This window comes from Chiloscyllium plagiosum, chromosome 3 (genome assembly GCF_004010195.1).
Source record: "Chiloscyllium plagiosum isolate BGI_BamShark_2017 chromosome 3, ASM401019v2, whole genome shotgun sequence".
Lineage (NCBI taxonomy): Eukaryota > Metazoa > Chordata > Chondrichthyes > Orectolobiformes > Hemiscylliidae > Chiloscyllium > Chiloscyllium plagiosum.
In genome coordinates this window covers 111545535-111566585 of record NC_057712.1, presented here as the reverse complement: position 1 = coordinate 111566585, position 21051 = coordinate 111545535, and the positions used below count along the sequence as shown (strand labels likewise).

At 42.1% G+C, this 21051-nt stretch overlaps 1 long non-coding RNA gene across 2 annotated transcripts in view; it reads left to right on the top strand.

The window, feature by feature from the left end:
* LOC122548432 overlaps positions 1 to 16590 on the top strand; it is a 37048-nt gene extending 20458 nt beyond the window's left edge. For both annotated transcript variants that reach the window (XR_006311235.1, XR_006311234.1), the window contains exon 3: positions 16529 to 16590. This is a non-coding gene — a long non-coding RNA (uncharacterized LOC122548432). The remainder of the gene's footprint in view (positions 1 to 16528) is intronic.
* The last annotated feature ends 4461 nt before the right edge of the window (positions 16591 to 21051 follow it).

The following is a 21051-nucleotide window of genomic DNA, read 5'->3' as shown; positions in this document are numbered from 1 at the left end:
CTTTTCCTTCCCGGCTGCCCCTCTGCTTGCCGTCACTTCCTCTGCTGCTCCCGCTCTTTCTGTGGAGAGAGAAAAAAAAAACACACCGCTGCCTGCTACAGGTAAGCAATTTTAAAACAAACTGTCTTACCTTTGCTGTAGTCTCCCGGGTTCGCTTTTACTTCGACGCTGCTCCCACTCAAATGACCATTGGTGTCAAGGGGTGAGTATTTATACTCACTTTTCCTTCCCGGCTGCCCCTCTGCTTGCCGTCACTTCCTCTGCTGCTCCCGCTCTTTCTGTGGAGAGAGAAAAAAAAAACACACCGCTGCCTGCTACAGGTAAGCAATTTTAAAACAAACTGTCTTACCTTTGCTGTAGTCTCCCGGGTTCGCTTTTACTTCGACGCTGCTCCCACTCAAATGACCATTGGTGTCAAGGGGTGAGTATTTATACTCACTTTTCCTTCCCGGCTGCCCCTCTGCTTGCCGTCACTTCCTCTGCTGCTCCCGCTCTTTCTGTGGAGAGAGAAAAAAAAAACACACCGCTGCCTGCTACAGGTAAGCAATTTTAAAACAAACTGTCTTACCTTTGCTGTAGTCTCCCGGGTTCGCTTTTACTTCGACGCTGCTCCCACTCAAATGACCATTGGTGTCAAGGGGTGAGTATTTATACTCACTTTTCCTTCCCGGCTGCCCCTCTGCTTGCCGTCACTTCCTCTGCTGCTCCCGCTCTTTCTGTGGAGAGAGAAAAAAAAAACACACCGCTGCCTGCTACAGGTAAGCAATTTTAAAACAAACTGTCTTACCTTTGCTGTAGTCTCCCGGGTTCGCTTTTACTTCGACGCTGCTCCCACTCAAATGACCATTGGTGTCAAGGGGTGAGTATTTATACTCACTTTTCCTTCCCGGCTGCCCCTCTGCTTGCCGTCACTTCCTCTGCTGCTCCCGCTCTTTCTGTGGAGAGAGAAAAAAAAAACACACCGCTGCCTGCTACAGGTAAGCAATTTTAAAACAAACTGTCTTACCTTTGCTGTAGTCTCCCGGGTTCGCTTTTACTTCGACGCTGCTCCCACTCAAATGACCATTGGTGTCAAGGGGTGAGTATTTATACTCACTTTTCCTTCCCGGCTGCCCCTCTGCTTGCCGTCACTTCCTCTGCTGCTCCCGCTCTTTCTGTGGAGAGAGAAAAAAAAAACACACCGCTGCCTGCTACAGGTAAGCAATTTTAAAACAAACTGTCTTACCTTTGCTGTAGTCTCCCGGGTTCGCTTTTACTTCGACGCTGCTCCCACTCAAATGACCATTGGTGTCAAGGGGTGAGTATTTATACTCACTTTTCCTTCCCGGCTGCCCCTCTGCTTGCCGTCACTTCCTCTGCTGCTCCCGCTCTTTCTGTGGAGAGAGAAAAAAAAAACACACCGCTGCCTGCTACAGGTAAGCAATTTTAAAACAAACTGTCTTACCTTTGCTGTAGTCTCCCGGGTTCGCTTTTACTTCGACGCTGCTCCCACTCAAATGACCATTGGTGTCAAGGGGTGAGTATTTATACTCACTTTTCCTTCCCGGCTGCCCCTCTGCTTGCCGTCACTTCCTCTGCTGCTCCCGCTCTTTCTGTGGAGAGAGAAAAAAAAAACACACCGCTGCCTGCTACAGGTAAGCAATTTTAAAACAAACTGTCTTACCTTTGCTGTAGTCTCCCGGGTTCGCTTTTACTTCGACGCTGCTCCCACTCAAATGACCATTGGTGTCAAGGGGTGAGTATTTATACTCACTTTTCCTTCCCGGCTGCCCCTCTGCTTGCCGTCACTTCCTCTGCTGCTCCCGCTCTTTCTGTGGAGAGAGAAAAAAAAAACACACCGCTGCCTGCTACAGGTAAGCAATTTTAAAACAAACTGTCTTACCTTTGCTGTAGTCTCCCGGGTTCGCTTTTACTTCGACGCTGCTCCCACTCAAATGACCATTGGTGTCAAGGGGTGAGTATTTATACTCACTTTTCCTTCCCGGCTGCCCCTCTGCTTGCCGTCACTTCCTCTGCTGCTCCCGCTCTTTCTGTGGAGAGAGAAAAAAAAAACACACCGCTGCCTGCTACAGGTAAGCAATTTTAAAACAAACTGTCTTACCTTTGCTGTAGTCTCCCGGGTTCGCTTTTACTTCGACGCTGCTCCCACTCAAATGACCATTGGTGTCAAGGGGTGAGTATTTATACTCACTTTTCCTTCCCGGCTGCCCCTCTGCTTGCCGTCACTTCCTCTGCTGCTCCCGCTCTTTCTGTGGAGAGAGAAAAAAAAAACACACCGCTGCCTGCTACAGGTAAGCAATTTTAAAACAAACTGTCTTACCTTTGCTGTAGTCTCCCGGGTTCGCTTTTACTTCGACGCTGCTCCCACTCAAATGACCGTTGGTGTCAAGGGGTGAGTATTTATACTCACTTTTCCTTCCCGGCTGCCCCTCTGCTTGCCGTCACTTCCTCTGCTGCTCCCGCTCTTTCTGTGGAGAGAGAAAAAAAAAACACACCGCTGCCTGCTACAGGTAAGCAATTTTAAAACAAACTGTCTTACCTTTGCTGTAGTCTCCCGGGTTCGCTTTTACTTCGACGCTGCTCCCACTCAAATGACCGTTGGTGTCAAGGGGTGAGTATTTATACTCACTTTTCCTTCCCGGCTGCCCCTCTGCTTGCCGTCACTTCCTCTGCTGCTCCCGCTCTTTCTGTGGAGAGAGAGTAAAAAAAAACACACCGCTGCCTGCTACAGGTAAGCAATTTTAAAACAAACTGTCTTACCTTTGCTGTAGTCTCCCGGGTTCGCTTTTACTTCGACGCTGCTCCCACTCAAATGACCGTTGGTGTCAAGGGGTGAGTATTTATACTCACTTTTCCTTCCCGGCTGCCCCTCTGCTTGCCGTCACTTCCTCTGCTGCTCCCGCTCTTTCTGTGGAGAGGGAGTAAAAAAAACACACCGCTGCCCGCTACAGGTAAGCAATTTTAAAACAAACTGTCTTACCTTTGCTGTAGTCTCCCGGGTTCGCTTTTACCTTCGACGCTGCTCCCACTCAAATGACCGTTGGTGTCAAGGGGTAAGTATTTATACTCACTTTTCCTTCCCGGCTGCCCCTCTGCTTGCCGTCACTTCCTCTGCTGCTCCCGCTCTTTCTGTGGAGAGAGAGTAAAAAAAAACACACCGTTACCTGCAACCGTTACCATCCAGAAGGGAAAAAAGGCAGATACATGAGAACCTGATGACTTGCAAGGTCCCCGATGACACACGTTGTCTTGACTTGGAAATATATCACTGTTCTTTTATTGTCACTGAGTCAAAATCTTAGAATTCCCTCCTTCACAGTATCATGGGTGAACTTGCACCATTGTGGACTGCAGCAATTAAGTAAAGCAGCTCATTATACTCTTCTCCAGGACAATTAGAGATGAGCAATAAATGTTGCTCGAGCCAGAAATGCCTACAGTCCAGAAACAATTTTAATAAAACAGATGATGGTGACATGGAGTTCAGTAGTGTACACATGTAAATGTCACTTGCCATTTACTCCTCTGACAGCTGCCAAATGATTTCCTCTACGCTAGTCATTTAGCTTTGTTGACTGGATCACTGGTTTGCTAATGCAGAGTGAAACCAACAATGTAGATTCAATTCATGTAGCAACTGAGATCATGATGAAGATCCCATCTTCTTGACTTTGCCCTTCACTAGAGGTATGGTGACTGTCAGATTAAACCACTGCCTGTTTTCTCTCTCTCTAATGGAATAGTGAGACTAGAGTGACTTTACCGGTAATTTAGCATCTTTCTCAGTATGCTGCCCTCTAAAGGACATCTGCAAACAGGACAAAAAACATTAATGTTTGACAACCAGTTTGAAGAATCTTTACACCGAAGAACAGATTCCAAAGCAGATAACGTGTTATTTCACTCAAGTCATCAAAGGGGTGCTGTCTTATTATATATATAGAGAGAGAGAGGGAGATAACTCATGGTGGTTTAACCTGAGGGTCACCAAGCAGCAGGTGAGGGGAAAGGTTGAGAAGGAGAATACTTCCTAGTAACCTAAGCTGGTGTGGAAATTGAACCCACATGGTTAGTGTCACTCCGCATTGTAAACAAGCCATCCAGATAGCTGAGTCCCCATTACACTTCTAACAGAAAGTGAAATAAAAATCGAGGAATTCACATGGGATTAAATGAGAACAGTGACTGGATCATGAAGCATAGATCCAGTGCAAGTTCCTTTTTATTTATCTTACCAAGGTTTGATTTGTGAAAAATTGAGCAATTTTTTAATCTGGGAGTATTTTGGAAGGTAGAGTATAGGTTTGTCTGTTTGTGAATAGCTTTGATTGCAGTTTTTGTAGATATTATAGTTACATATGCCACAGGGCAGTAGCAATCCCATCATTTATCACATGGTTATAGTAAGGTTGTAATTTTACACTGCAGTGTTGGGAAGAGGCACTTTGTAGAGTTTCAGACATTTTCTTACAACAAAAGCAAGGTAAATTACAGATAGGTTGCAGACCACTCCCATTGGCAATGTTGGGCATTGGTCATCCTCTTGTCAACTTGATGTGTGTCACTGGATTGCCTACCAAAAGACAAAGAGAAAATAGAGTCATAGAGATGTACAGCATGGAAACAGACCCTTTGGTCCAACCTGTCCATGCCGACCAGATATCCCAACCCAATCTAGTCCCACCTGCCAGCACCCGGCCCATATCCTTCCAAACCCTTCCTAAAATGTAAAATAACTTAACCTCTTTACATCTAATAAATTTATGAGCAACCAAAAACTATACATTCATAATTTAACTGTCAAAACCTCAAAATGGGATAGAATTCGTAATTACAGGGAAAAAGGAGAGTTGATTAAGAAGAGCCAGCACAGATTTCCGATGGAGAAATGGTGTTCAACTAACTTGTTGAAGGTTTTGAAGAAGTAACAGAAAAGTTTAATGAAGGTAATGTTGTTGACGTGGTATACATTGATTTGCAGAAGGTGTTTGATATGATGCCGCATAATGGATGTGTGAAGAACGTTATGGGTCATGGTGCAAAAGAAATAGAAAGAACATGGATACAAAATTGGCTGAGTGATATGAAACAGAATAATGGTCACTGGATATCTTTCGGGCTGAAGGAAGGCTTGTAGTGGCTTTCCCAAGGGCTTGGTTTTGGGATCCTTGCTTTTTCTGATATATGTTAATGATCTGGATCTTGGTGTGTAGTTGGCAATTTGAAAGTTGAAGGTGGCACTAAACTTGGAAGAATTTTAAACTCTGAGTGTCCATTATGGAACTACAAAAGTACATTGACAAGTTAGTGGAGTGGGTGGATAGGTGGCAAGTGATGTTCAATGCAGGGAAGTATGAGGTGATGCACTTTGGTCAGAAGAACATTATAAGACAAGATAAAATAGAGGGTACTATTCTAAAGACGTTGCAAGTGCAGAGGAACCTGGTTGTTTATGTGCACAAATTGTTGAAGGTCACAAGACAAATAGAGAGAGCAAATAGTAAAGATTTTATTAATAGGACCATGGAGATCAAGAGCAAGGAGGGTATGTTGAATTTGTGCAAGACACTAGTTAGACCTTAACTGGAGTTGTGGTTGCCACATATAGGAAAGATGTGAATGCATTAGAGCTAGTACAGAAACAATTTACAAAAATGGTTCCAGGAATGAGAAACTTCTGATTGAAGAAGTTGGGAGTGTTCTCCTTGGAGAGAAGAAGGCTAAGAGAAGATTTGACAGAGGTTTTCAAAATCAGGAGTGGGCTGGATGGAGTAGATAAGTAGATGCTGTTCCCACTCATAAAGGCAAAAAAACCCTTAAACAGGCTCATATTTTGGCAACTTGGGATGGAATCCCATGATGGTAGATGATGAAATATGAACTAAATAAGAAGGTGTTAAAGGTTTGCCAGATAGTTTGCTTGGTATGGATAATACCATTTGCCAAATACCTTCTGAGAAATGAGAGTTTTCCTCTCTCTGAGATCCCAGAGATCTCCAATTTCGTATACATACACACATTTGCATGTGTATATTAAATGAAAGATAAATGCAATATTAATTTAGTAAAGACATTCATGTGCTACTCATAATTGCATACAAGAAAACTGCACCAAACACTTAAATGCACAATTTCCTAATGAACTAATTAGCTTTTATACATGATGATGTACTTTATAACTATTTAAATCCCTATGTCATTGCAATTTCATCAATATAGAAAATTGTTGTTTGACTATATTAGCATATATACATGATTAATTTGTATCTTGTTACTTGTATTTTGTTCAGGAACATTTTTGATTGGAAAACTATCAGTTAAAGTAATTGATGAAAAATCCTCTCCACTTTTAAAATTCCTTCTGGAAATTATTCTTAATTTAAAAGCAATATATAATGGATGCATGAAATCAGAAACAAAAACAGAAAATGCTAGTAATTCTCAACAGATCTGCAAAGAGACAAACTGGGTACAATTTTATATCCTGTAAAAATAATCATGTCGTGAGACTATTGTTGGGTCCCAACAATAGTCTCACTTGCAGGAACGTGCCCCCAAAGTTGAGAGCCCTCTCATTAAGGAGAGTAGGTTTGTTCCAAGGCCAGGTTGCCACGGAAGAACAGGAGTCCCATTGGGCTGTGCTGCGACAGGATGGGAACTGTAAAGGTACAGTTATAGAATCATAGACTCATACAGCACAGAAACAGACCCTTTAGCCCAACTTGAATATGCTGACCAGGTTTCCCAAACTAAACTAGTCACATTTGCCTGTGTTTGGTCCATGCATTGCAACATGTTTGGGCAGCACAGTGGCTCAGTGGTTAGCACTGCTACCTCACAGCGCTAGGGACCCAGGTTCAATTCCTGCCTCAGGCAACTGTCTGTGTGGAGTTTGCACATTCTCCCCGTGTCTGCATGGGTTTGCTCCGGTTTCCTCCCATAGCCCAAAGATGTGCAAGTTAGGTGAATTGGCCATGCTAAATTGCCTGTAGTGTTAGGGGTAAGTGTAGGGGAAGGTGTCTGGGTGGGTTGCTCTTCAGAGGGTCGGTATGGACTTGTTGGGCTGAAGGGCCTGTTTCCACACTGTAGGGAATCTAATTTAAACCTTTCCTATCCATGTACCTCTCCAAATGTCTTTTCAATATTGTAATTGGACTCACCTCTTCCACTTCCTCTGGCAGCTCGCTGCACCACCATGAAAAGGTTGTCCCCTCCCAGGTCCCTTCTAAATCTTTGCCTCTCACCTTCAACAAATGTCCTCTAGTTTTGGACTCCCCTATCCTGGGCAAAAGACCTTGTCGCTTTACCTTATCTATGCCCCTCATGGTTTTATAAACATTTATAAGGTTACCCCTCAGCGCCCAAGCACCAGGGAAAAAAAGGTCTCAGTCTATCCAAATACCTCCATCTTGGGATGCCGACTGAAGAGGTATTTACTTTTTAAAAATTAATTTGTGCTATGGCTGCCAGGCGACATCAGTGGAGGGGAAACACACTGATCCCTGCAGCTGCAGGAAGGTGGGTGGGGAATGAGGAAAGGGGTTTGTTAGTAGCCCCATGGGAGCTCTGGCCAGCTTCTGATCAGGAAGCCCATTCACTGCTGGAATGGTCTCAATAGTCAACGCTCATCTGCCATCATTGGGTGTTTCAGATTGGTAACTTGATGATGCCACATGGGTAGTTACTGTCCTCGATGACTCACGTCCAGCAAGATAGAGAAGGCATCAGGTTGCTGACACAGCACCCCTATACTCAAATGTTCCTCTGATCCCACCTTCAAGCCCACTTCCAAAGGACCGAGTAAATTCTGCTTAACGTTTCAAATCAATGCCCTGCCATCCGAACTGGGAAAAATTAGAGATGTGACAGGTTTTAAGCAATGAAAGTGGGAAGAGTGAGAACAAGAACAAAAGGAAAGGTTTGTGAGAAGGGAGAAGGCAGGAGGATTGATTTGGTGAAAGAGTTGATGCTAACATGGAATGCTGCCAGTTATGCTGAGCATGCTTGACTCAGCCTGTTTTTTGATTGAAAATGCATGATTGGTTGATGCAAATAAGTTATCACAAGTTTTAACGTGAGGGGTATTCTAGCCCAACAGGAAACTCCTGCCTCAATGAAACACATTGAGAAAGGACCTACTTCTGCATTAAAGGAAAGAAAGCTTTTATTCTCCTTAACATCTGAGCACTAAGTATCTGCTGTCTTGAACAGCCTGTCAGTCTTTCAGATCTTGATCATTGTTTTATACAAATAACATCTTGATCAATTTCCATTTTCAAATTGAAATGGAACAGCACCTTGAGGTTTTATACGAAAGTGGTATGTACTGGTAAGGGATGTGGCAAATCATGTGATGGGAGCAGACAAGAAGTCAACACACACATAATGTTATTACAATGGGGCGTCAGGCAGAGGGCATTCGGACAGACATTCATCCCCAGTCCAAGATCATCACTCAAACTGTCTGAGTGGCTTTCAGAAACTGCAACTGCTAGCACGATCACGAATACCTGCTATATGAGTGCAGACTAGCCCCATGGTTCAGAGATACTTGCTGCAGTCTCTCCTCCAGTATGTCTGAGAAAAGCAGGGTTGACAACAGGAAGCTCTCCCACCTGAACAAGGTGATCTGAATGGTGGCTGCAAAGCAAAAACCAGCTGGGCCCATGGAGGGATCTGGGTGCAGTATCAAAAAAGCATGAACAATCTGCAGCATCAACAAAGGTTAAGTGTCAGTGTATCGTGACTGAAGAGTGAAAAATAAATTAAGCAAATGTGGAAATGCGAGGATTGTCAGAAAGGAGTTTGGGTTTCAAACCTTGATGTCAGATGAAACTGGTACACAATTTGGTTGTCAACTATCTGCCAGGGAGGGCTCAGGAGCTGTGTGATACTCATAAAGCATTTGCATATTTGTCAGGATGACACTCAATCTTTCTGTCGTTTACAAGGAAAAAGGCTCATTATTGGAGAGAGTGCTACATAACTGAGGGAAAGCCACATGACATATGAGTCCTCATCCCCCATGAGGAGGAGGCTGCTGAGCTCTCTGGGGAGAGCATGTACCAATGGAGAGACCAGAGTCTCTTAGAAATCCAGTGAGGATGCCTCCACTCAGCTGTTGTCAAATGGGCATACAGGACAAACACCTGAAACATTGAGAAAAGGGATTGTGTATAACTATGAATAGTTAATTCTTTTTATTATCCACCACAAGTCCAAGCATGGAGACTGCCTACTCCCAACTCCACTCCCAACTCCACCTTGAGCATCACCTCCAGGTCCAACTTAAGCATCACATCTGCAGATGATGGCTTAGTCCTCAGAGGAGTATACATTGTCATGGCATCCAACTGGATCCTCCCCCAGTGTTATGGACCAGACCAGACCCTCTCAGAACATTTTTAAGAAGGTAGCCTAGACCCTAACTTTTTCTTATTAACGGTAAATGTGAAGTCTGTGTTCCAAATGTGATGCAACTGGTTGAACCACTCGACATTAAGCCAAACACAATTTATTTAAACACTATAAAATACAAACAGAAGAAAGAGGAATGTAAAATAACAACTATTGGAAAACTTAACCAAATAATAGATACAATACCTATTACTAATTAACTGTTCCAGTATTGTAACATGCCATAAACACACCCCTTGGCAAAAAGGCAAATTCATACATTGATTTTCATGGGCAATTTTCCAATCTAGTTAGAAACAACATCAAAAGAAATTTCAGAGAATGTAGCAGCTAGGAATAATTTTTATTGAATCTCCAACTCTTCTGGGATCCAAACAGCTTCTGAGTGTTATAGCTAAAAAAAGACTAAAAGCTTGATCTGTGAGATCTTGCCACTCCCCTTCCATTGTTACAATTGTTTTAAAAAAAACCTAAAGGCCTCCTCTGATTGTTGATTAGGCTGCCTCCAATACCAGTGTATCTTTCCTTAGATAAGGGCTCCAAAACAGTTCACCATATTCCAGGTATGGTCTAACTAGTGCCTTGTTCAGCTTTAACAAGACCTTCCTCTTTTTATACTCCATTCCCTTGGAAACAAAAAGTCCATTCGCCTTCCTACCGAACTTAGATGCTGGCTTTTTGTGATTCATGCATGAGGGCTCCCAAATCCCTCTGGGCTGTAGTGTTCTGTAATCTTTCCCAGTTTAAATTATTTTTAGATCTTTTATTCCTCCTGCCAAAGTGTAAAACCTCACATTTTCCCATATTATATTCCTTCTGCCAAGATTTTGCCCACACACCTAACCTATCTGTATCCCTCTGTAGGCTCTTGGTGTCATCCTCACCACTTGCCTTCCTATCTATGTTTGTGACATTCACAAACTTGGCTATAGTACATTTACTTCTGTCATCTTAGTTATTTATATTGTAAATAATTGTGGGCCCAGCACCGATCCTTGTGGCACAGGCCTAGTTACAGTTTGCCATCCTGAAAATTCCCCCTTTATCTTAACTCTCTGTCTTCTTTTAGTTAGCCAATCCTCTAACCATGTTAATATTCCCATTGCATCACATCTTATTAAGTAGTCTTCCTTAGCTACATCCCGACTAAACATTGTTCACTAGGTCATTGCTACTCTGTCCCCAATGGCCATTGTAGACCCACATCTTGTAATTGTCCAGTAACACAGAGGTAAGCATTGAACAATTCCAAACATTAGCTTTTATTTATAGCCAGCAAAATGGATGTAGTATTCTCTGTGTAGATTACACTGAAGCGGAAGCTCATCTACAGCAGCAAAAACAGAAATTGCTGGAGAAACTCGGCAGGTCTAGCAGTATCTGTGGGGAGGAAACAGAGATAATGTTTTGGGTCTTCGGAACTATTAGCCCTGTCACCTGCTCCATCACAACTCTACATGAAGCATGTGTAGCATTGTGTCTGTGCTCCACCATCTAGGTAAAAACAAGGACTGCAGATGCTGGAAACCGAGTCTAGATTAGAGTGGTGCTGAAAAAGCACAGCAGGTCAGGCAGCATCCGAGGAGCAGGAAAATCAATGTTTCGGGCAAAAGTCCTTCTTCAGGAATAGAGGCAGAGTGCCTGCAGAGTGGAGAGATAAATGAGAGGAGGGGAGAAAGTAGAGTAGAGTACAATAGGTGAATGGGGGTGGGGATGGAGGTGATAGGTCAGAGAGAAGGGTGGGGGAAGGTAGCAAAGAGTACAATAGGTGAATGGGGGTGGGGATGAAGTTGATAGGTCAGAGAGAAGGGTGGAGTGGATCGGTAGAAAGGAAGGTAGGCAGGTAGGACAGATCATGAGGGCGGTGCTGAGCTGTCAGGAGATGACCTGGGGGTTGCAATGAGAGAGAGACTCACTGAGATTCTTGTGCTCTGTGCTCCACCATCTGTTAGAGGTTTACACAATGGTGCCATCAGCCATGGTCACAGTAGGTAGCCCTTGTCACGCAGTACCCAATCTGGAGTCCCTTAAAAGCTGAATTTTCCTAGTGTTTAATGTGTAGCATGAGATTTTGCTCATTAAACTGACACTTCTTCTGCTCAGCCTGTTCATTGTCCCAGTCATTTTCCAGTTGCTGTCCGCATCTTGTGAACAGTGCGTGATGACAGGGAACGCAGTTCACAGTGAATTCTACCTGGTCACCAGTTACCTGACCAACAGCCTCCATATCCCCTTTAACCTTGATAAGCCACCCCTTTTGTAATGGGACCTCCAACAGCAATCAGTAATGGTAAGCAGTTAGTAGTGGTGATGGAGGACACTGAGCACTGAATAGTTCTCCTTTAGACCTCCAGCAGCAGGTAGCAATAGTGAGCAAGGGCAGTCAGAGTAGTTGAATGATCTTTCGCTGGAAGAGAAAGACTTTGGTGGAGAGAGGACTAATGGGAATGGACAGGAGACAGACTAAAGAATTCCTCAGCCTAACGTAACCCACCAATAGTCCTTCAATGTATGTAGTATAAATAGTTTCTTGTTTATCCTTAATTTCATTTCCTTTTTTTAATGACGCAATGCCAGTGGAATAAAGAATTCCTGCTTCATGATTACTGGGCTGACTATGTGTTCATATCTCAGGAAACGTCTCCCCCCATGTGAAAACCAACCACACTGAATCATGTACAATGCCTTCCAATACTGTCCCCCTTATAACTTGAGACTCCCATCCATCACCAGGTCACCATTTTTGTCCCCACTCATTACGTGCCTCTGCTTCACTACACCACACCTCCCCCCCACCGCTAGCCGCAATTCCCCCATCCCCTTTTGAAGTATGAGTCCTCACCTTTACCACTACAGTCCTCTCAACAATGGACTGTGTTCATCTCAGACCTCTGACTGACTTTGACAAGAAGCCGCTAGACATGACTGACTAGACCCCTCACCACTGTTTTTGCAGATCCCTGACTGAGGACACATGATTCTTCTGACTTCTGTTGGATGTACAGGATTGAGTATTACCCAGTCCTCAGGCTGTCGTTGGACATGTCCCCCGATTATGATTGGCTCGTGCAGATGACTGACTGTGGCCAAGTCTCTGGACTGTGTGTGGAATGTTCCCGTGACTGTCAGTACCGGGACCCCGTCACCTCTCTATCTCTGTAATCTGTTCCACTTGTACAACTTCAAATTTTGACCATTTGAGTATCCTTGAATTTATTTGCTGGACAATTGCTAGCTGTGCCTTTAGCTGCCAAAGTTCTGGGACTCTCTCCTAAACCTCCCTGCCTTTCGCATTCCTCCTTAAAGTTCATCACTTCTGATCAAGCGTTACATCTGCCTTCATTTCTCCTCAATTGACTCAGTACCAGTTTTTGTTTTATAATGTTCTGAGCAGTTTGGTGGGATAACTTATTACATTAAGAATGCTATATAAATACAAATTGTTTTTGCCTTTTCAGAGGAATTAAAATGTCACATATCAACTGAAAACAGAGCTTAATGCTTTACATTAATGCCAGATCAAAGATAACCTTTCCTGTTCAACTATTTTTCCTATGGGTCATCGACTTATGGAGTCACAAACATGTAAATTAATACACAACTGAATCATTACTAGTAATAATTTAGGTGAAGTATCAAAATATTAATAACTTAATATTTTACACAGCACAGCATTGCACTTTAGCTCATATGTGGAAAGAAAACTTTCATGTGGAGTTGTTAAGAAAACCATAAAATGGAATTAAATACAGAAAAACACACAAAGTGCTAAAGCCACTGGAGACAACACAAGGGTGAAACTGACCCTGTTTGAGACTCTGAGCAACAGGTTTTCCTGTATATTAATATGAAACAATATAATGTGAAGTCAACCTAGAAATGTTTTTAAAACATTTTGGTTCCTCTTACAGTTTACTTTTCATTGTAGTTTTTCATTTGTCATAACATAATCTCTATCATTCATCTATATTTTCTAGTCCAAGTCAATAGCAGCAGGAGTATGCTCTGACAGACTGATGGCAAAGTCGTCTGCCCAATAATCCCATCCATTCTGCTTTCAGAAAATTAACCTCTGACAGGTGATTTTTCTCTCCTGCTGGCAGTAGTGTGCAATCACAATTAATGGATGGACAACATAGCTAACTCCCTTCCTGAAGAAGGGCTAATGCCCGAAACGTCGATTCTCCTGTTCCCTAGATGCTGCCTGACCTGCTGCGCTTTTCCAGCAACACATTTCCATCTCTGATCTCCAGCATCTGCAGACCTCACTTTCTCCTCAACTCCCTGACTGTGTCTATTTGGGGTCCATTCTGATATGAATACAAAGATAATTACAGAGTTTGCATAAAGTAGATGCAGACTGACTACCTTTAACACATTTCCAGACTTTAGTGGGATAAATGACTTGAGATTCCAGGTTCTTGTTTCTTTTGGGAGAAAGTGAGGACTGCAGATGCTGGAGATCAGAGCTGAAAATGTGTTGCTGGAAAAGCGCAGCAGGTCAGGCAGCATCCAAGGAGCAGGAGAATCGACGTTTCGGGCATGAGCCCTTCCTTAGGTCTAAACCTGTCGCCCAATTCCTAAGCATCTGTATCCCTCTGCTCCCCACCTACTCCTGAAGGCAGCATCCAAGGAGCAGGAGAATCGACGTTTCGGGCATGAGCCCTTCTTTAGGTCTAAACCTGTCGCCCAATTCCTAAGCATCTGTATCCCTCTGCTTCCCACCTACTCCTGAAGAAGGGCTCATGCCCGAAACGTCGATTCTCCTGCTGCTTGGATGCTGCCTGACCTGCTGCGCTTTTCCAGCAACACATTTTCAGCTCTTGTTTCTTTTGCTCTGGTGCAATGTGTTTTTGTAAGAGGTTGCCAGCTTAGGCTTTTATTCAATGTACCTCTTCCTCTCAAGCAGTCTACTGGCTGTTTCTTTTTTTTTTCAAATTCCACCACCAGGAAGACAGGAAAACACCCGGGTGGCCAGTGACAAACACTGCCCTTCACATCAAAACTGGCTGTTTCTATTTTTTTTCTTTTTTTTTTCCTTTTTCACACCTGTTTTTTTTTGTTTTTTTATTATTAACCCCCACACTACCGCCTAAGTGCGGTAGTGCTTATTTTATGCCCAGCACCCATGGTGTGTGTGTATACATGTGAAACACAGTGAAAGACACAAAGTGCGCAAATTTTTTATTCAATTTCCACTACCGGGAAGATAGGAAAACACCCGGGTGGCCAGTGACAAACACTGCCCTTCACATCAAAGGGCAGTGCTGTGTGATCAAAAACAGTGAAGGGGAGGGTAGGGACTAAATCAAAATAGAGTTGGAGGTAGAAATGATGCACTCCACTCCCTGCGGCGCCCACCTCTCCCTGAACTCCTCCAGGGTGTTGGTCGACACCGCGTGCTCCTTCTCCAAGGAACTGGCTGTTTCTATTTTTTCTTATCTTCTTTCTTTTTTTTAAAGGGCAAGCACACGGTTTTTTTTAATATAAGTTAACCCCCACAGTACCACCTAAGTGCGGTAGTGCTTATTTTTTTCCCCAGCACCCATGGTGTGTGTGTAAACGTGTGAAACACAGTGAAGGACACAAAGTGCACAAATTTTGTATTCAATTTCCACCACCAGGAAGATAGGAAAACACCCGGGTGGCCAGTGACAAACACTGCCCTTCACATCAAAGGGCAGTGCTGTGTGATCAAAACAGTGAAGGGGAGGGTAGGGACTAAATCAAAATAGAGTTGGAGGGAGAAATGATGTCCTCCACTCCCTGCGGTGCCCACCTCTCCCTGAACTCCTTCAGGGTGTTGGTCCACACTGCATGCTCCTTTTCCAAGGAACTGGCTGTTTCTAGGGTGGGGGGATCTTACATCTGATTTGATGGAATTTATTTAGTTACTTGTCTTTCAGAATTGCAATTGGACAAGTGATTTAAGTGTTAGAATTTCCCTGGTTTGGAAAATGAGGGAGAACTAAATTTAGATGTGAAAGGGAATGCATGGTTTTGATGTCTCAGCCAGAGGTTTCCTTTTGGATCTGTTTTTCTTAATTCACTTCTTCACCATGTCAAATTAGGAAATTCTGCTGTGGCGCACCCATTGACTGGATAGTTATATCTGTGAGTTGTGCCTCTCCTATTTGATTTGCCAGCAACATTTGCTGAGCTCTTGAATAAGAAGTGTCAGTCCATTGTTCAACTTACATGGTGGTGATACCTGAGACTCTTTCTCTTTGTTGTCTATATACCTGAAATAATATGTTCTTCTTTTTAGTGTGCTACACCAGTTCCAGTTCGCTGCCTGAATGAAGGTCCGTAGCGATTATTTGCTGAGCCATGGCAGAATGCTGTTTTATTTACATGGTATATGATGAGGCTGAGCTCTCATGGTGCAGTGGGTAGCGTTTTGGCCTCTGAATCAGAAGCGCTAGGTTCAAGTCCCACTTCAGGATTTGGTGGCCAAGGAATGTGGTCCCCTACGCTGCATACTAACTTATAAATGTTGCCAACATACACCAATGGTAGGCAGTAAGCATAGGAGGGACTTCCATTTGTAGAAAGCAATGACAAAATACTGCACTATCTTGCTCAGCATTGGCAAACACCAACACAGAGAAGTCCACATTGCCTGACACCATTTCAAGGTTCAATACCTGAAAAGGAGATGGATGAGGAGTTAGGCTCGAACAGGGATTGAACTCTTTGCTGTTGACATTAATCTACTCTACTTCCCTGGCAATTGAGCCAACTGGCCTCCACTGATGACCTTAAGTTCAAAGGAAATTGTCTCCATTAACTTCTTATGAATCCATTCTTGGAGGGGGTCAGCGTCATCAGAATAGAGCCAAGATAAATCCTAGATCTGTGATCAACAAACTGTGATCAAAGAACCAGAGGGCAAAAACAAATTGATAAGCCATGGCAATACTGGAGATGTGATTTTCTTTTTCCCTCTGAAAAGTAATAATCGCATGGAATTGACTCACAAAAAGTAATTAATTTAAAATGTAAGTGGTCTTTTGGAGGCATAAGGCTCAATAGGCTAAGTGACCTTTTTTTCTCATTCCATACTCTTTTATTCCTGTGTTGCTTTATTTTCATGGTGCGTTTCTCACAGTCTGCAAGGGTCTCTTTTATTGTGACCATGAAGGTGGCAAGGAAAGTCTGAAGCTGAGCCAGGAAGCATAGCAGCTAGTGTGGGAACTGCAGAAGGTAAGCCAGGAAAGCATTTTGTGTGGATAAAAACAACTCCAAGATCTGACTAGTACATATCCTTTGTGAATTAGAAAACTATAAATGGAATTAGATCCAAAAATGTTTTTTACATGTTATCAATTCTTTGATTCAGCATCAGAATTAATTTATTTTCAAATGGCCTTTATGTACAAACTGATAGATATTTTAGGGGATAAAGATTGGAAGTAAGAAACAAAGAATAATTCTGTAAACTTGACTAACTGCCATCCAGCCTAAAGCAATCTGTGGGACATTAATAAGTTATATTTTAGATTAAAACCTCAAACTTTGCAATCATTGTCCATATCAGAAAAATAAATGGATGACTAATAAGAATGAGGGAAATTCTAAAGGTAATTATTTTTCCAAAAAGTCAAAATGGGTTCAAATTTCCAGCAAAAGTGATTGGTCAAAGAATAAATATGTTCATTCAATGTGTGCTGCCCTTATAATGCTGGCAAGAAACAATTTTGTTTATCTGTTATAAAAACAGGATTTGCTGGAGAAACTCTGCAGTTCCCCAGCAGCATCTGTAGTGAGAGAAACAGATAATGTTTTGAGTCCAATGACTACTTTGGAACTTCAATGTTTATTGTTGTAATATCCAGGGCTATTTTAACAACATTTAAAATATACTTACTACATTAGTGCATCAGTTTAGGCTCATGCCTATTTTATTCTGAAAGCAATTAAAAACTCATGTTAATAGGGTCTAAATGCTTTAACAAATAGAAAAATGGAGTTTATGTCACTGATGCAGTCTCTATGAAGGCTGAAAATGTATTTTTGTAGGAGGAGGATGAAGGTTGGCAGGGGTGGGGGTAGAATTTGCATCATGTGGAAGTGTGGCTGACAGCCATTTCAGTACAGCACTACTGAAGCCAAAAGACAGCATTAACAGAACTTTCTACTGTGCTGTTCTTTGACTTCTGGTTATGTTTTGTTCTTGGTATGTTTTCTTTTGCAAGTTTGTTGTAGTTGACATGCCCATTTTTACTTTAATATCATCAAGTATTGGGATGGGGTGGAGGAAATAATTGAAGTTTAAAACTTTAAAACAATCCATTAATTTAACAGATTAAGTAGACTAATAAAATGTAATTTTATCCACATTACTTAACATATTTCCCAGTTCTTATCTTTTAAACATGTGTGGTCAATCCTGTTAGATGACTGTATGAAGAAAAGAAAATTCCAAAGCTAATCTTCAGATAGGTGAGTTATGCTCCTGTTTTAGGATAAACAGATGTTTTTGACATTTTGCTTTTCAAAAATTACTTCAGAGAATTTATCCATCCTCTCTTCACTTGTATGTATTTACAGGTATTTTTTTTTTTAGCCTCAGTTAATGTGCCAAGAAAATTCTTAACACTGTTTGAAATTAAATAATTCTTGAAATATTTTGCCTTTACATAAAGGCTGCCTTAGAGGAATCATAGCCACTTTACCAGACAGCCTCAGAAATTGTGAAATATCAGGAAATATTTAAAAATGGACAGAATCATTAGTCTTTCTGCATTTAGACACTCCTAAGCACAAGGTGGAGCATAATTATTGTGTAACATGAGGGCTTTAAAACTTACTAATGAGGAAAAACTTAACATTATTCTCTTTACTGTTGACTGTTTCCATTGCAATTCCTATTGTATGGTCATTATACTGGGTATTTTAGCTGTCTTTTGTTTCATGGCCTCTAGGGGATGCCATTGTCTTTTCCTTCAACAACTTTAACTCAATGCCACTTCCTGGAAGAATCTGGGACAATAGAAATTAATTCAAGTGCTAATTCAAAGATATAACAATCTGACTACTGCATGAAATATTAGACTGAAATATGCTGTGAAGAAATCCTTCTATATACTCACTACAACTTAAAAATATCTTTGATATCATGGTACAAAGTTGAAAACTCAGCTTGCAGAATCGAAGAATGCAGTAGATTTATTTGAAAAGAAAGTGTTTGCCAGGCTACAAGATTTATTTGAAAAGAAAGTGTTTGCCAGGCTACAAGGTGAAGGCAGAATAGTACTGGATGAATTACTGTTTCAGAGGATCAGAATAGGTATGATGGACCAAATGGTCTCTTCCTATGTTGTAAATATTCCATGATTCTGTTCATTGTTATCATTCTAGATTCATCTCAAGATCAACAAAAAATGTTTCCTTTCTAAACCATCTGCAAAGTTTCAAAGTAAAGATAAAACTTAAGAGGTTTAGTAACCCAGCTTATAATGTACGGGAACCTGAAACCACAAATTGCTCAGAATTTGATACAAGGTTACAACATTGTGCAGATAAGGATGATTCCTGTGAGAAAAGATACGTTTTAACTAGAGTAGTAGGGGCTGCTCATCTGAGGTATGGTTAGAGATGCAACAACTATGAAATTGTGCAGACCTTCAACAACAGTGTAACTGCTCGCATTGTGTTGGTAATCTTGGACTGTGATTCCGATGGGGTACATTGGTTAGGCAGAGGGATTGAGTGTTACATTGTCCTTTTAGTGGCACTCAATAGAGACACATCTTGATTGTTAAAGAGAAACTGGAAATCCTGACGGGAGGCAGGAAGGGGCTACCTGCTTTTGGAGGGCTGTGGTTGGGAAAAGGTGAGGACTTATTGACGAACAGTAGGAGGGGAATGGATATCATCCACAGAATCCTGGAAAGATTCTGGAGCTGTGTCCATTGGCTCTGCGTTTGTCTTGTGAGTAGACCAGTACACCACTTGGTAGGTATATAGCCGTTCTAGTGGTTGGGAAGCTTTAGAATTTCCCTCTGACATGAAGGCTCACATTCAGAGAGGGTAAGTCCAACTGCTGTGCACCTATTTCCAGAATTGCCCTAGATTTTCTTAAAACAGTCTACTTCTGTCATTGCTCAATTGCAACATTTCCAGCTGTCAAACTACTAACTAGATTCCCATATGGAAAATGTATTCCCAGCATAAACATCACTCACTTCACAGGTTCAATGCAACTTTGGTTTTTGAAGATACTTGTAGAATTCTTATTAAACACCGTTGACAAGACTATCCTCAGATTTTGAGAGTAAAGTAAGACTATAAGATGTAGGAGCAGAAGTAGGCCATTCAGCCAATCGAATCTGGTCTGGCATTTAATGAGATCATTAAAGTGCATGGGATTGAAGAAATGGTTTACCGACATGGATAGAGGACTGGTTGGCAGACAAGAAACAAAGGGTGGGAATAAACAAGTCTTTTTTCAAGTGGCAGGCAGTGATGAGTGGGGTACTTTAGGGATCAGTGCTTACCCCAACTATCCACAATAAGTATAAATAATTTAGATGAGGGAACTAAATGTAATATCTCCACTTTTGCAGACAACACAAAACCCGTTGGAGGATATTCTGGCTATGGAGAGCATGTACAAAGATTCACCAGATAGACTCCTGGAATGATGGGACTGATTTACAAAAAGAAACTGGATCAGTTAGGAACTATACTCACGAGAGTTTAGATACTTGAGGGGGGTTACTCATAAAAATATATAAAATTGTAACTGGACTAGGCAGTGTAAATGCAGGAAGGATGCTCCCAATGACCAAGGAGTCCAGAAACAGGGTCTGAAGTCTAAAGAGAGATGGGGCAAGCCTTTAAGACACAGGTGAGGAGAGTGTTGAGTCTGTGGAACCACAGAAAGCAGTTGAAGACAAAACGTTGAATGTTTTCATGATGGAGTTAGAAATTGTCCTTAGGGCTAAATAAATCAAAAGGTATGGTGAGAAATTGGGAACAGGGACTGAGTTGGATGATCAACCATGATCACATTGAATGGTGCAGCTGGCTCGAAGGGCTGAATGGCCTAGTCCCACTTCTATTTTCTGTGTTGCTATGTTTCTATCGTGGCTGACCTGATAATCCTCAATTCTACTTTCCCTAATTTTCCTGATACCCCATGATTCTCTTACAGATTAAAACTGTCTACGTCAGCTTTGTTATGTACTTAATGACCGAGCCTTGACAGCCCTCAGCATTGCTTCTGTTCAGATTACACAAGCAAATGAAAGATGAATCAATAGAAAACAACTGCATGTCAAAGTGCAACAAAATTAAAAATTCTGACCATCAATATAAATTTAGAAATTTACCATATATCAGCTAAGAATAGATTTTGGGGAGTTTCATTAAGAGTTTCCCTCCAACGAGCCCAAGCATGCTATTTCAGGCAGTTCAATATTGCTCTCCCCATTATGAATGCAGCAAGCCCCTCTATGGCAGCCAAGTGCTTTCTCTTCTGGTGAAGATGGTGAAGATATTTGCCAGTGTGGGAACTGTCCAGCATTCCTGCCACCGGTGCCTTACTGAAAGCTCAGCTGTGCACTACATCAAGTGCTGCCAGCTAGAAGCTGTTGTTCATCACACACACAGTGGGAGAGGAATGAA